This window comes from Pleurodeles waltl, chromosome 7, assembly GCF_031143425.1.
Source record: "Pleurodeles waltl isolate 20211129_DDA chromosome 7, aPleWal1.hap1.20221129, whole genome shotgun sequence".
NCBI classification, from domain to species: domain Eukaryota; kingdom Metazoa; phylum Chordata; class Amphibia; order Caudata; family Salamandridae; genus Pleurodeles; species Pleurodeles waltl.
Window position 1 is genome coordinate 1,543,958,433 of NC_090446.1, and position 15,631 is coordinate 1,543,974,063.

General features: G+C 44.9%; 1 long non-coding RNA gene across 1 annotated transcript in view; it reads right to left on the reverse strand.

Annotated features, from left to right (window-relative positions):
• LOC138247468 (uncharacterized) overlaps positions 1-15,168 on the reverse strand; it is a 68,380-nt gene extending 53,212 nt beyond the window's left edge. The window contains exon 1 of the long non-coding RNA XR_011194515.1: positions 15,052-15,168. This is a non-coding gene — a long non-coding RNA (uncharacterized lncRNA). The remainder of the gene's footprint in view (positions 1-15,051) is intronic.
• Positions 15,169-15,631: the final 463 nt, after the last annotated feature.

Here is a 15,631-nt window from a genome sequence, read left to right on the forward strand (position 1 = left end):
TACCTTTATTTTTGTAACACTGAGAATTGTCTTTCCTGTGTGTGAGTACTGTGTGACTTCAGTGGTATTGCATGAGCTTTGCATGTCTCCTAGATAAGCCTCGGCTGCTCATCCACAGCTACCTCTGGAGAGCCTGGCTTCTAGAAACTGCCTACATTTCACTAATAAGGGATAACTGGACCTGGTCTAAGGTGTACGTACCATAGGTACCCACTACAAACCAGGCCAGCCTCCTACAGAGGGTTCCAGAGATAAAGAACATAGAAGACATAGTAAAGCAAACACACAGAAACAGTTATCTTGATAAGAAAATCAGTCTCCAGTCCATTTCCATCATCAGTTGCTCCATTTCAGTAACTTGTATGGAGTGGTCCTGATGCAAGAGCTGCCAGATGTTGAAAATGCTCCAGGATGTTAAAGATGCAGTGTGGGTGACGGGGTATTCCTGTGGCTACTCCTTAATCCAAAGGTTTGGAGATGTGAATCTAGCCACTGAGGTTGATGTCCCTCAAAGTCCTTTAGAACTTGGCAGAAGTCCAGTTGCAGACTACCAGTTTCAGTAGTTCCCTTCTTTTGGAGGTAGCTTGCATTCCGGTGAGCCAAAGCGGCACTGCAACAACTCTCGCAGGACCAGCAGGTTCATGGCCAACTTTTAAGCATCAGGTACTGGTCCTTGGTGATGCATGGAGGTGATGAGCTGTGATCTGGCTACCTGGGCTGCCAATGCCCCCCAGCAGGCTTCTTCAGCAGCTGTGGCCCTATGCTGCAAAGATCAGCTGTCAACTCCCAACATGGCAGAATCCCACTCTCAGCATGCAGAGCTCCCTAGCCCAATCCAGAGGGGTGGCTACTAAGGGGACCACGCTCTCCTAAAGAAATCAATTTGACAACTGCCAGTCTGTCTACCTAAAAAATAGAGCAGCTCCTCTGCCAAGAATTTGCCATTTAACCTTTAAAGGCAGCTTCCCCTTTAAAGTTCAACTTTTGAGCCAACATCCGTATGGCTTCCTGCCAGGATGAGGTAACACCTTTCCCCGATCCAGGCTTCTATTGTGTCCTTCCTGGGAGTTGTTTGCACATCTTCCCAGGAGGCTGAAAGCTGTCTTTGGCACAGACGACTGTGTGCAACCGTAAACAGGCACAGGAGACTTTGGGCAACAAAGTGGTAACGTTTGAAAAGTTGCATACAGCAACAAATTACATTACTTTCAACTTGTGTATCAAGTCAGCCTTAATGTTATGAGCTGTTTGATACCTTACAGTACCAACTTTAGTAGTCCCAGTTAGATGTTAGAAGGGTTGCAGTCCTTAGGACTCAATAGGCCTACCTTAAGGGTGACTTATATATATTAAAAAAGGAAGATTGTTTTTTTCCTTTGTTTTAAATGGCAAAGTCGAGTAAGCAGTTTACAATTGGTCTTCCAGTCTACAGAGGCAGACTGGGACCCATGTTTTCCTTTGTCACACCCAGGGTGGCAAAACCAGTTTTGCAGTCCCTAGAGTGGTTTTCTAACTTACATGCCCTGGATACCATAAACTGGGAACTTACACATAATTGAACTTATGCCAATCAGTTATAAGTCAATCAAACATACACATTTCAAGGTCCGGGCACTGGCCCTGAGGTCTGGTTTGCAGGCCTCAGTGCATTCTCAGAGCAAAATAAAATGCTGCATGGTTGGCAGGCCCAAAGGGGCATTCATTTTTATCATGTTTTGGGCCTCCCATCCATGGGGCATGTGGTGGGACCAGGGGGCATTTATTTTTTTAATGATTAGGGCCAACAGGACACATGGCAGGCCCTGGGGGGATTAATTTTTCTCAACTTTCGGGCCCGCTACTGAGCCCGAAAGTTGATAAAAATAAATGCCCTGTGGGCCTGCAGTGTACCTCGTGGACAGTCAGCCCAAAACTTGATAAAAACTAATCCCCCTTGTACCTAGTAGGCCCACTAGTGTAGCTGGTCATTCATAGCTATCTCTAGAGAGCCTGGCTTCTAGACACTGCCTACATTTCACTAATAAGGGATTCCCCAAGCATGCCCCATGGATGGCATTTATTTTATAAACGATAAGGACCCACAGTGGGCCCAGAGGGCCTTTATTTTTATCAGGTTTTGGGTCCGCTGCTGGGCCTGATATTTAATAAAAATAAATGTTGCCTGGCCCCGTTGCATGCCTCGTGGGGGCAGGCCCAAAATCTGATAAAACCTAATGTTCCTAGGTAACCCGCGGGTGGAGGGCCCATGGAGGCATTAATTATAGTTTTTAATTTTACATGTTATGCTTGCTGTCCATAGGCCATGTAGTGGGCCCAGGTGGCTATATTATTAAATGATTAGGACCTGCCCTGGTCTCAGGGGGAATTTATTTTATCAAATTTCACAGGGACTTTTGTAAAAGGTGTGTGTTTTCTCACAAAACTTCCAATTCTGTGATTTTTTTGCAACTTGCAAAATCATTAATCCTTAGTCTGTTAAGTGGGAACTGTATAACACTGCCTAGCCTACGTACTTACCTTGCCTGAACAATGCACACCAACCACATTTTGACTTATATTTTTAGGATTATAACTAGTCTGTAAAAAGAGGTGTTGGCTTCATGAGCTGAGAATCAGGAGTTAAGAAAGGAGTTGGGGTCAGCAAGGAGAGAGGACACAGGCTTATCCCATAAGGGCAAACAAGACAGTGGTAAATGTGGACGGAGTTTAAAACCACACACATTACTACTGCCCCTGGTAGGATCAAGAACATCTTCACACCATACTACCACTTCCTCTCCCACAGGGGGAGGTGTACAGGGAAATGGATTTCAATCACACTTGCAGTCCCATACAGCCCCATCTACCCCAATAACAATTCAATCGTTTGCATTGTCCAGCCATCTCAAATTCCATTGACACCTGCTGAGCGTTTTTATGAGGTTCCTAAGAAGTATGAGATTTTTATCAACCAATGTAAGCTGTGTTACTTATGCAAACAAGCAGCATTCCCTGATGAGCAGACCAAAATTATTCGACTGGAAAATGAATCTCCTCTCTTTGGACAGAGAAACGTTCACTTTGCAGCAGAGGTCCCAAGATCTATTGACATATATGACCACTTCTTACAGGCTGCTAGTGGAGACTGAGTGGCCTGTGGTAAAGTGACTCTGCTTGTTTCATCAGGGTTTAAAAATTGGACTAAAGGAGGTCTTGGTTCAATCTGTCAATCTATCTGATAAGTGCAAAGAGTTGTTAGAGTTGACTTTGCAAGTAGATCATAGATTACAGGAACAAAAAGGTGACAAGACATAAACAGATTCAAAACAAATTGTGGTTGACCTAGAACTGTAATTGATGAGGGAAGAAAGAATACAAATGATACTGAGCCAATGCAAGTCAATGGTGTTGGAAAAACTTACCATTGTGCATGTACTGTGGCAAGAGTGGGCATTTCATAAAAGACTGCTGAGCTATGAATAACGTGACAGAATGTAAGATCCTGGGAAGAAGCCAAGCAGTAGTTCAAACTGTTCAAATATGGAGTGGACTCTCAAAACTAGTCCTCTCGGTTGAGCAAGAGTTTCCCTTATTCAAGAGAGTTGTTACTGAGGCCTCAGTGGTACTAATACCCAAACAAAGTTCTGTAGCTCACACAAGTAAGGATTTCTGCTTTGCTGGATTCTGGTGCCACTGGCAACTAATAAAGGTTTTCCCCATAACTACAAATGCTTTGTACCAGAAAGAACAGCCCTGTGCCAGTAAGAGCAGTTGATGGAACTAATGAGAAGAAATTAGTAATTAGATGAAAATTTGGCATCTGGGGTTATCCGACCATCACTGTCTTCCTCATCCTCACATCTCTTCTTTGTTTGTGAGGAGGGAGGGGAGTTACAAATCTGCCATAAACTGGGTAACAATGAAAAATAGATACTGGTTGCTTCTCATACGAGTCTTGTTGGATCAACAAAAGGGTGCTAAGATCTTCACCAACCTGGATCTCCAGTGCGCCTATCATCTTTTACAAGTCTGACAGGTCAATGGGTGGAAAACCAAGTTCAGGACTAAATTTGGTCTGTTGGAATACCAGGTTATGTTCTTTGGGCTCTGCATTGCCCAGATGAATTCCTGTATTTTATAGACAACATTTTTCATGGTGACCTTGACACATTTTGTATTGTCTATATATACAATATTCTGGTTTATTTCAAAACCACATGAAGGCAGTGTCAGGGTGAGTGAAGGATCTTTCCCAGTTCGCCAAACTGGAAAAGTGTCAATTTGATATCTAAGAAATAGAATTCCTAGGCCATACCATAAGCCTAGAAGAGACCAGCATGAGCGATGTTAAAGTGTCAGCAATAACTCAGTGGAAATGTCAACTAATGTCAAAACACAACAGAGCTTGTTGGGATTCACCAATTTCTACAGGCAATTCATCAAGGATTTTTCTGAAACAGTTCAACCCATCACTTAAATCCTGTGAAAAAGAGCCCCATTCTTGTGTGGACACTAGAGATTGAAAAAAACATTCCAGTTGTTGAAAAAACAGTTGATTCAGGCTCCTGTTCTATGACACCCGGATGTCAATCTACCATGTGTGGTAGAAGCTGATACATCCCAATTTGCAATGGGAGAGTTCTGCCCAGTGACATCTATAAAGTGTATAACTACATACGGTGGCTTACTATTCCCAATAGTTCACACCATGTGAATTAAACTGTAGTATTACTGACAAAGAATTGTTGGCAAACAAGCACGCTTTTGAGGAATGGCACCATTATTGATGGGAGCCAGGAATTCTATAGAGATTTATTCTGATCATCCAATTTAGTAGTTTCTGACATTTGCTAGAGCTCTCACCCACAACCACTCCGTTGGTCTTTATTCTGGTCCTCAAAATGGTAAGGCAGATGACCTTTCCTGTTCTCATTTCCTGGTGGAAGACATTAACAAACCATATCTGACCTGTGAATCACTATTTATTCTATGAGCTAAAATGAATAGTTCTTCTTATGAATTCCCACAGCTTCCTAACAAATCTGAAAGAACTCATGCCTGGCATCAACAAAGAAGGCAGGGTGCAAACAGGCCTAAACTATAGAGTTGAGAAAGAGAATCTGTTATATCATCAGAGCACTCTGTATACACTAAGTAGCACTACAATGGCATGTTTAGGCCTCGATGCATGACTCTGACCTGGTTGATCACAGGAATTTGCAAAACCACATCAGCTGTTCCGCTGTATGTTTGGTGGCCTACTTTATACCAGGACGTCAAAGAATACTTAACCAACCATGAACTATATACCCAAGGAAAGCTAGAATGCAAAAAACAGCTGGATTGTTGCACTTCATCCCATTTCCACTGAGTCCATGGCACACAATTTCAATGAACTTCATAGTTGAAATGCCACATAAGGAGGGCAATTCTTGCAGTGGTATCCCATTTGACTAAGATAGGATACTTTATTGTTTTACCAAAACTACCACCTGCTACTGAGTTAGCACATGTTTTTTCACAAAACAATAGATTATATGGCATTCCTGGCATGATCATAACAGATAATGGGTCCCAATTTGCTCCAGTTTTTTGGTAGAAATAGTGTCAATCTATGTAAATAGATGCTAGAATGTCAACACGGTATCACACACAAACAGAAGGAAAGACTGAGGGCCTGATTTATGAAAAGTTAGCGCTGCCTTTGCGTTATTTTTTGACACAAGATCGGCGCAAGCTTACAAATTATAAATATATTTTGTAAGTGTATGCCACTTTTGCATCAAAAAAAGACACAAAGGCGGCACTAACTTTTCATAAATCCGGCCCTGAATGTTTCAACAAAGGATTAGAACTGTAACTTATGTGCTTGGCTATACAATAAGGCTAAAATCAGAATAAGAACTTAAGGATGGCCAAGTTTGTATATAATAATTCAGAACATGACTACTGGGATATTCTCCCTTTCATTGCATTAATGGATTTTACCCTAACATCCTCTTTTACGAAAGGCAAACCACTTCTTCATACCCTTCTGTTCAGGAACACTACAAAAGCCTCATTTTGCAAACAGCTAAAACACAACTAGAACAAGCCCAAATGAAAAGTAAATATTATCCAGATAATTTACAATATATTCAAAGATCAAGTTTGGCTACCTATCAAACAAATAGCACATAAAAGGGAATTGTAAGTATAAACCAAAGTTTATAGGACCATATGTTAGCATTAAAATCATTATTCCAGTGGTGATACAATTGGAATTGCCCTCCACTTTGCAGAACACCCAAAATACTTAGACCAAACAAACATTCCAATAGAAAGTGACTGAGAACTTGAATATAAAGTCAAGCAAATACTAGACTTAAAGCTTGTATGAGATCAAGTGTAAAGTTGATTGGAAATGGTTCGGGCCAGAGAAGAGATCTTGGGAATCAGCTTTTAATCTTCGAGCCCCCAGACTCCCACGTAGATTCCATAGTCAACACCCCTCAAAGCCTGGATGACCGCTGAGAGAGGCATCCTTAGGGCTCCCCCCAGGGGCACAGGGAAGCACAACCCACCCTCCTTTCCTGTAGGGCTGGAAGTCTGGGGTTGCACCTCGAAGGGAAAAAGGTGGTGTTCATGTGTCAGCATATGGCTGTTCAAACATTAAAGAGCTGGTCCACATGATCAGATAAACTACTAGGTCAAGAAACAGCTGTATAACCTTTGCAGTTGTTAATTGGGGGCTCTGCCCACCTATGTGATAGGGTCTCACCAGCAGCACAGCACCACAAAAATACAAGTGGAACTTTCTATGACATAACTATGACATAATTTACAAAGCATTAATGTGCATAGCAATCCCTAAAAAAAATTAACCAATAGACACATTCCTCAAGACAAAGGAAGCGTGGTGGTGAATAAAGTGGTGAATCCACCCCTTGCCCACAAAGGGAGTGGTTATTCTCGTCCCTCGTTCGAGCACTAGAGATAACACAAGACTGTCTTTCTACATTGCTCCTGCAGGGCCAGATTCACAGGTAAGTGCATGTTTATTGGTCTTGGTATCTCACAGAAAGCCTGTTTCTGCAGAGATAGACGTAAAAGTGCTTTATCACGATATTGAGACCATTGAAGTGTACTTCACATAACATGGTTGTTTATTCTATTTACAATAATACCAGACAGTTTCAACTTTAAACTTTTGATAACACATAGACTCACACAAAGTTTATTCCTAATAGTCACTTGTTACTCAAAGACAGGACTGCTGTCATGAACATCGACACAGTATGCATAGCACAGTGGGTTACCGCTTTTGTCACAGAGATTCTTTTGTTATTGTGCAGTTTATAAGTCACAATCATTATCTAGCACAGTGAGTTATGAACTGCCAACAAAGAACTACATGGAACAAATTGGAAAATCATATTTTTTTCCAGTTCTTTCATTACTGCTAAAAAAACTTTTGCTTGCATAGGAGTATGCTATTATTAAAGTCAAAGCTAGCCACTGTGTTATGCTCTGAATCCTGAGTTTGTGTTTCTCCAGACCAAGCGCTCTTAGAAAATGCCTAACAGTATGGATGAGGTGAATCCCTCACCTTGTAGTCCCCTGTAAAGTGTTTTGACACCCTACACTGGTATGAGAGGTGCTATAAATCAAATTAAATACATGTGACAGAGAGGCTGTAGAGAGATGAGAGGCCTTTATGGTTTTACTACCTTTGCCCACCACACATTAAATTAAAAAGTTTATGTATCTAAAAAATAAAAACAAAAATTGCTTGGGAAATGTAGAATGTGACTTGAGGATTCAGCTTTCCTAAATAAAATCAGACATTGAAAAGTTAGTCGTCAAGATGCAGCACCAACTTTCCCATTAAAGTTTTCCAATTTTTGCAATGTTTTCTAATATAAAATAATGATATGTTTACTAATTTTGAGTAATTGTTTGGCACGTACTTGTTTGTGTATTTTTTGCAAATTACTGTTTTAATGTTTGAAATTTAAATCGTACAAATTTCTTAGGGGTCCCCGGCTTCCAGTTGTGATTCATTGGGGGTCCTCAGGAGTCAAAAGGTTGGGAAACACTGGATTAGACCGATTATAAGCATTTAAAAATCCTCTATCTCCTGAGGAAATTACTTTACTCAAATGACTTGTTATGCATTCTGAAAATTCTGAAAGAAGAGGAGTGTTCTTTCCAGTGTACCACTGTGAAATTCATAGGCTTTAATACTTCTTCAAAAGGGCTCAGAATGTACATATAAAGTTAAGGGCTATTAGTAAAAACAACACTGTAGGAGGCTGGCCTGGCTTGTAGTGGGTACCAGAGGTACTTACACCTTGTGCCAGGTCCAGTTATCCCTTATTAGTGTAGAAGAGGTGTTTCTAGCAGCTTAGGCTGATAGAAGGTAGCTGTGGCAAAGCAGCTTAGGCTGAACTAGGAGACATGTAAAGCTCCTACTATACCACTGGTGTCATATGCACAATATCATAAGAAAACACAATACACAGAAGTACTAAAAATAAAGGTACTTTATTTTTATGACAATATGCCAAAAGTATCTCAGTGAGTACCCTCAGTATGAGGATAAGTTATATACACAAGATATATGAACACAAACCAAAATTATGCAGGTAATAGCAACAAAAATGTAATGCAAGCAGTGTAAAATTACAGTAGATTGCAATAAGAGCACATAGGTATAGGGGCATCACAAAAAATATACTCCAAAAGTGGAATGCGAACCACGAATGGACCCCAAGCCTATGTGAGCTTGTAGAGGGTCGCTGGGACTGTAAGAAAACAGTGAGGGTTAGAAAAATAGCCCACCCCAAGACCCTGAAAGGTAGATGTAGAGTGCACCTACTACCCCTAGAGAGCACAGGAGTCGTGATAGTGGGATTCTGCAGGAAGAACAAACACCAGCAATGCAACAACAGTGGATTTCCGGACCTGAGTACCTGTAAGACAAGGGGACCAAATCCAATAGTGGTGACAGTGTCGAGAGTGGGCAGGAGCCATGGAAACGCCAGCTGACGGTGCAAGGAAGCTGCCACCAGATGGAAGAAGCTTAGAGTTCTGCAAGAAAGAAGAAAGCTAGGGACTTCTCCTTTGGAAGACAGATGCCCCATGTCGCGGTGAAGCTTGCAGAGGTATTCCCACGCAGAAAGACCACAAACGAGGTTGCAGTAGAGGTTTTTGGGTGCTGCTGTGGCCCAGGAGGGACCAGGATGTTGCCACTTGGAGGAGGAGACAGAGGGGGCGCCTAGCAACCCAAAGAGCCCTCACAGAAGCAGGCAGCACCCACAGAAGTACCTAAACAGGCACTTGGAAGAAAAGTGAACTGGAGTCCACCCAAAGTCACAAAAGGGAGTCCCACGACGCCGGAGGACAACTCAGAAGGTTGTTCATTGCAGGAAGGAGTGTCGGGGACCAGGCTTGGCTGTGCACGAAGGAAATCCCGGAAGAGTGCACACGAGCCGGGGCAGCTGCAAATCACGTGGTACCCAGCAATGCAGTCTAGCGTGGGGAGGCAAGGACTTACCCCAACCAAACTTGGACTGAAGAGTCACTGGACTGTGGGAGTCACGTGGACAGAGTTGCTGAGTTCCAGGGACAACGCTCGTTGGACTGAGAGGGGACCCAGAGGACCAGTGATGCAGTCTTTTGGTGCCTGCGGTTGCAGGGGGAAGATTCTGTCGACCCACAGGAGATTTCTTCAGAGCTCCTGGTGCAGGGAGGAGGCAGGCTACTCCCAGAGCATGTACCACCTGGAAACAGTCGAGAAAGCCAGCAGGATGAAGCGATACAAGGTTGCTAATAGTCATCTTGCTACTTTGTTGCGATTTTGCAGGCGTCCTGAGCAGTCAGCCGTCGATCCTTTGGCAGAAGGTGAAGAGGGAGATGCAGAGGAACTCTGATGAGCTCTTGCATTCGTTATCTGGTGAGATCCCCAAAGCAGAGACCCTTAATAGCCAGAAAAGGAGGTTTGGCTACCTAGGAAGGAGGATTGGCTACCAAGAGAGGTAAGAGCCTATCAGAAGGAGCCTCTGACGTAACCTGCTGGCACTGGCCACTCAGAGCAGTCCAGTGTGTCACAAACACCTCTGTTTCGAAGATGGCAGAGGTCTGGGACACACTGGAGGAGCTCTGGGTACCACCCCTGGGAGGTGCAGGTCAGGTGAGTGGTCACTCCCCTTTCCTTTATCCAGTTTCGCGCCAGAGCAGGGCTGGGGGATCCCTAAACCGGTGTAGACTGGCTTATGCAGAGATGTGAACCATCTGTGCCCATCAAAGCATTTCCAGAGGCTGGGGGAGGCTACTCCTCCTCAGCCCTTCACACCTATTTCCAAAGGGAGAGGGTGTAACACCCTCTCTCAGAGGAAATCCTTTGTTCTGCCTTCCTGAGCCAGGGCTGCCTGGACCCCAGGAGGGCAGAAACCTGCGTGAGGGGTTGGCAGCAGCAGCAGCTGCAGTGGAGACCCCGGAAAGGCAGTTTAGCAGTACCCGGGTTCTGTGCTAGAGACCCGGGGGAGCATGGAATTGTCCCCCCAATACCAAAATGGTATTGGGGGGACAATTCCATGATCTCAGGCATGTTACATGGCCATGTTCGGAGTTACCATTGTGATGCTATACATAGGTAGTGACCTATGTATAGTGCACGCGTGTAATGGTGTCCCCGCACTCACAAGGTCCGGGGAATTTGCCCTGAACGATGTGGGGGCACCTTGGCTAGTGGCAGGGTGCCCACACACTAAGTACTTTGCACCCAACCTTCACCAGGTGAAGGTTAGACATATAGGTGACTTATAAGTTACTTAAGTGCAGTGGAAAATGGCTGTGAAATAACGTGGACGTTATTTCACGCAGGATGCAGTGGCAGGCCTGTGTAATAATTGTCAGAGCTCCCAATGGGTGGCAAAAGAAATGCTGCAGGCCATAGGGATCTCCTGGAACCCCAATACCCTGGGAACCTCAGTACCATATACTAGGGAATTATATGGGTGTACCAGTATGCCAATGTGAATTGGTAAATTTAGTCACTAGGCTCAGAATGTACATATAAAGAAAAGGGCCATTGGTAAAAACAACACACAAAAGAATCAAATGTTGTCTTGCTTGCCATTGTTATGGGATGCTTTAGTCCGAAGGAGAGCAGAAAGACTGTTATAGAGGTGAGGGTGGGGCCTGATGTCAGGCTGGGAGGGCAGATCAGAGGTAATTATCCCATCTGCCCCCGGGAAGAGGCAGAAATACTTTTGCCTCATTTACTTGGAGTAAAGGCATAGCCCTTGCTGGGCAAACCCACCCCTATTTTTAAAATACATCTCCGGCTTCTAGTGGGCTATCTGCCCCGAGGGGGCAGATTGGGGTAATTTCCCCTATCTGCACCCAGGGGAGCCAGAAAGACTATTTCCCCACAACTACAATTCTGAAAACAAAATAGTAATTCCTTGTATCTTATTGGCTTTCTAAGCCCCCCCTGGGGCTGTGCAGATGGGGGTATTTACCCCCATATGTCCCCCAGGGACAGACTGTTTCCCATTTTTTATGGGTGTGGGGGCATGACCACTGTGTTATTTTGCTTATTTTTATTAGAAAGACTGAGGAGAATGCTGGGTGGAAGGAAGTTTGTGCTGCATTAATCACATCATTGGGGACGTGAACAAAGTGTTCAATTAGGTGCATATACCACATAACCACATCTGTGCCTGAGGTTAACTTTGCACGAATTACATTTTTATTAAGTCGAATTATTGTTTTCATTTACTTGACTTCTAGAGTATAAACATCTGAGCGAGCCCAGCAGAATTCAAACCTTTGCCTATGGGATTAAATCCACGCATAAATCCATGGGGCATCAGAACCAGCCCCTTGCATCTGCTGGGCGGGCAGTGGGGGTGTTCTAATTAACAATCTATGAGAGGCTACAATGTATCTCGTGGAGCTGGTGAGGCCTGCTGCATCCCCAGGACACATTTATGGGCTTTTGATGCAGGGCAGTGCAGCACGTCACCTTGCTGTGCTGCCCAGCACCAAAGGGAAAGGGCAGGAATGCACTGAGTTTAAGCAATACGGCACATTCCTGTCCTTTTCCACTGAGCTGGCACTCTTTTGGCAGCCTAGTGCAAAGGCAGGTACCCTTGCACCACGGTGCAAACGTGCCTGCGTTGTAAGGCACCTTCCTGTACAAAAACAATCCTGGGAGGCTTTTTCCTTTTCTACGTCTGCTGCAGACTACAGCACAAATGGAAAGTGAAATAAAGATATTACTCCTTATTGCGCCTCTCCTGGGGAGGCCTAAGGTTTCGGCACACCCCCAGGTTTACAAGGTCTTGTGAAAGTGTGGCTGCATCAAAATCCAAGGGCGTTGCATGGGAACACTCACACAACACCCATGGAACACCTCCCTGGCACAGAGTAGGCAATGCAGCGATCTGTGCTGCCTTGCCTTACTCCATATCTGTGAGGCCATTTAAAGCCACACAAAGTGGCTTTGCGTGGCCTCATAGATATGATTTGGATGTTTGCGCTGTCGTTGTGTCACATACAGTGATGCAGCGGCAGCACAAGGAGCTTATAAACATGCCCCAGAGTGTTTACCGCAGGTGGCACCTGCCATCCTCCCTGCTACACACCCTGTGTTTACTTTTCTACAGGTGCCGGTGGTGAATCCCGTACTCCTGGTTTAATGCAGCTTTAGAACCCGCTGTAGCGGGCTCTACCGGCTATTAAAGGCCTGCTCCCCTGTTAAAGGCCCACGCTACGGCAGGTTCTAAGGCTATTAGAACATTCTGCCACTCAGGGCAGAATGTTCTATTAAATAAAACAAATTCCTCATGGAGCCCGAGGGGATTAAAATCCCCTCGGGCTCCGTAAGGCTTTGTTCACAGCTGTTGCTGTGAACAAAGCGAACATTGGAATGTTGGCGCTGCGGGCTTTTACCGGAGCTGCCAACGTTCCAATGTTCCAATACAGATTAATACATTTATATAAACACACCAGGCATATTTGGTGGCCCCTTGAGCCCCTCTTGTGTCACTTTTAGTGACGCAGCAGCAGTGCAAACCTCTCAGCCATATCTATGAGTCCACACAAAGTCACCTTGCAGGGCTTTAAGTGGCCTTATAGATAAGGAGTAATGCAAGGCAGTGCAAGTTGCTGTGTTCCCTTACTCTGTGCCAGGGAGGTGCTCCGTGGGCATTGCAGTAGGTTTTCCCAAGCAACACCCACGGATTTGGCGCATTCCCTTACAAGAGCCTGTAAACCTGGGGATGCACCAAAACATTAAGCTTCCCCATGGGGAGACGCAACAGGGAGTAATATCTTAATTTCTTCTTGGCTTTCTATCTTTCTATGTGTGCTGCATTCTGCATCACACATAGAAAGAGGAAAAATCCAAACAGGATTGTTTTAGTGCAGGAAGGTGCCCCTTCCTGCACAAACACAATCCTGCTGATAACACAGACATGCTTGCACTATAGTGAAAGGGTGCCTGCATTGACACTAGGCTGCCTAAATGGTGCTAGTGCCGGGGGAAAGGACAGGAAATCACCATATGCCATTTCACTTTGACGCCAGCCAGCACAGGCGGGTGACTTGCTGCACTGCACAGCATCAAACCCCATACATTTGGGTCATCGTCCATGTGGATCCACCAGTGAGAGGGCTGATGGTCTTGATTACAGACTCACCTAGGTCCAGGGTCACCTGTCCGGATGATTATAGAGCTGCTCAGTCCTTTAACCTGTCCATAGTGGTATATGAGACTGGGTCTGCCCTTTAACCGTTCCCTTCTGATGACTGTGACTCTCTCACTTTCCATATCCCTCATTGATCCTCCTCCTGTCTGAAAGGCGATCTGTCCTTTAACCTGTCCATAGTTGTGTATGAGACTGGGTCCATCTTTTAACCTGTCCATTTAGCTGTGTGAGTGCGGCTCTTTCCTTTATCCTGCCCCAGCCTCTGTCTATTAGAGCACTTCTGTCCTTTTACCTGTCCCTTTTGTCTACTGGAGTGGCTTTGTCCTTGAATCTGTTTCTTCAGCTGTCTTGACCTGTCCTATCAGCTGTGTGAGAGTGCCTCTGTTTGTTAATCTGCCCTTTCTACTGTCAGAGCGGCCCTGTTCTTTATCCTGTATTTCAGTTGTCTGAGAGTGTCTCTGTTCTTTAGCCGGTCTCTTCAGCTGTTTGTGAGTGGCTCTGTTCTTTAGCCGGTCTCTTCAGCTGTTTGTGAGTGGCTCTGTTCTTTAACCCGCCCTTTCAGGTGTCTCAGAGTGGCTCTGTTCTTTAGCCGGTCTCTTCAGCTGTTTGTGAGTGGCTCTGTTCTTTAACCCGCCCTTTCAGGTGTCTCAGAGTGGCTCTGTTCTTTAGCCGGTCTCTTCAGCTGTCTGTGAGTGGCTCTGTTCTTTAACCCGCCCTTTCACCTGTCTGAGAGTGGCTCTTTCCTTTGACCTGCCCCAGCTTCTGTCTATCAAGAGCAGCTCTGTCGATTGACCTATCTCTTTAGCTATCTCCTTTCTGTCTACTAGAGTGGCTCTGTCCTTGACTCTGACTGTTAGCTGTCTGAGATTGCCTCTGTTCTTTATCCTGTCCTTTCAGTAGCCTGCGAGTGGCTCTGTTCTTTATCCTGTCTTTCAGCTGCCTGAGAGTGACTCTGTTCTTTCACCTCTTCTTGCTGCTGACTGAGAGTGTCTCTCTTATTTATCCTGTTTTTACAGCTGTCTGAGAGTGACTCAGTCCTTTAATCTGTCCTTTAACGTGTCCTTTCAGCTCTCTAAGAGCGACTCTGTCCTTTAACCTGTCCTTAGCTGTTTGAGAATGGCTCTGTCCTTTAGCCTCCCCTTTCTGCTGTCTGAGAGTGGATCTGTCCTTTAACCTGTCCTTTCAGCTGTCTGAGAGTGGCTCTGTCCTTTAGCCTCCCCTTTCTGCTGTCTGAGAGTGGCTCTGTTCTTTGACCAGTCCTTTCAGCTGTCTGAGAGCGGCTCTGTCCTTAACCTGTCCTTTCAGCAGTCTAAGAGTGGCTCTTTTCTTTAACCTGTCTCTTCAGCTGTCTGAGAGCGGCTCTGTCACTCACCAGGTCACCTGTTTCTCCTCCAGGCTGAGAGCGCCTCTGTCGCTGGGGAAGATGTTGGTCTCTTTTCAGAAGCCCTCTGACTCTGTTCTGAATCCTAAACCAGGAAATTGTTTCTGCCTCCCTGACACAGGTTAGTCCGTAATCAGTGAAAAGAGCTCGCCTCTGGGCGCTCCCTCCCTGGTAACAGCCTGCGAGCTCTGAATAAAACTCTGTCCATTTATTAAACTAAACTTCCTGGTACTCTGGCCGATAACAGGGCAGGCGGTAACGGGGAGGGGAGGTTGGTGACCAGGAAATAAACATTTAACCCAAGTTCTCAGGAAGGGAAGAGCGATGATTAGTTATTGATCCAGGTGAAACAAACAAATGTAGACTCAGAGGGTTTACACACTTCAACAGCCTTTGCATGTATGAGTAATGCACTATTGTACAGCACACTATTGTCATGTTGGAATTCAGAGGGGTTCGACTTACTATTCCCTCTCTAGTATAGGCAACAGTAGGGAAAGTGTTAGACTTTGGAGGGGTTAGATTTGCTATTCACATTCAATCGAAGCAAAACCCCTGAAATTGTTGAACT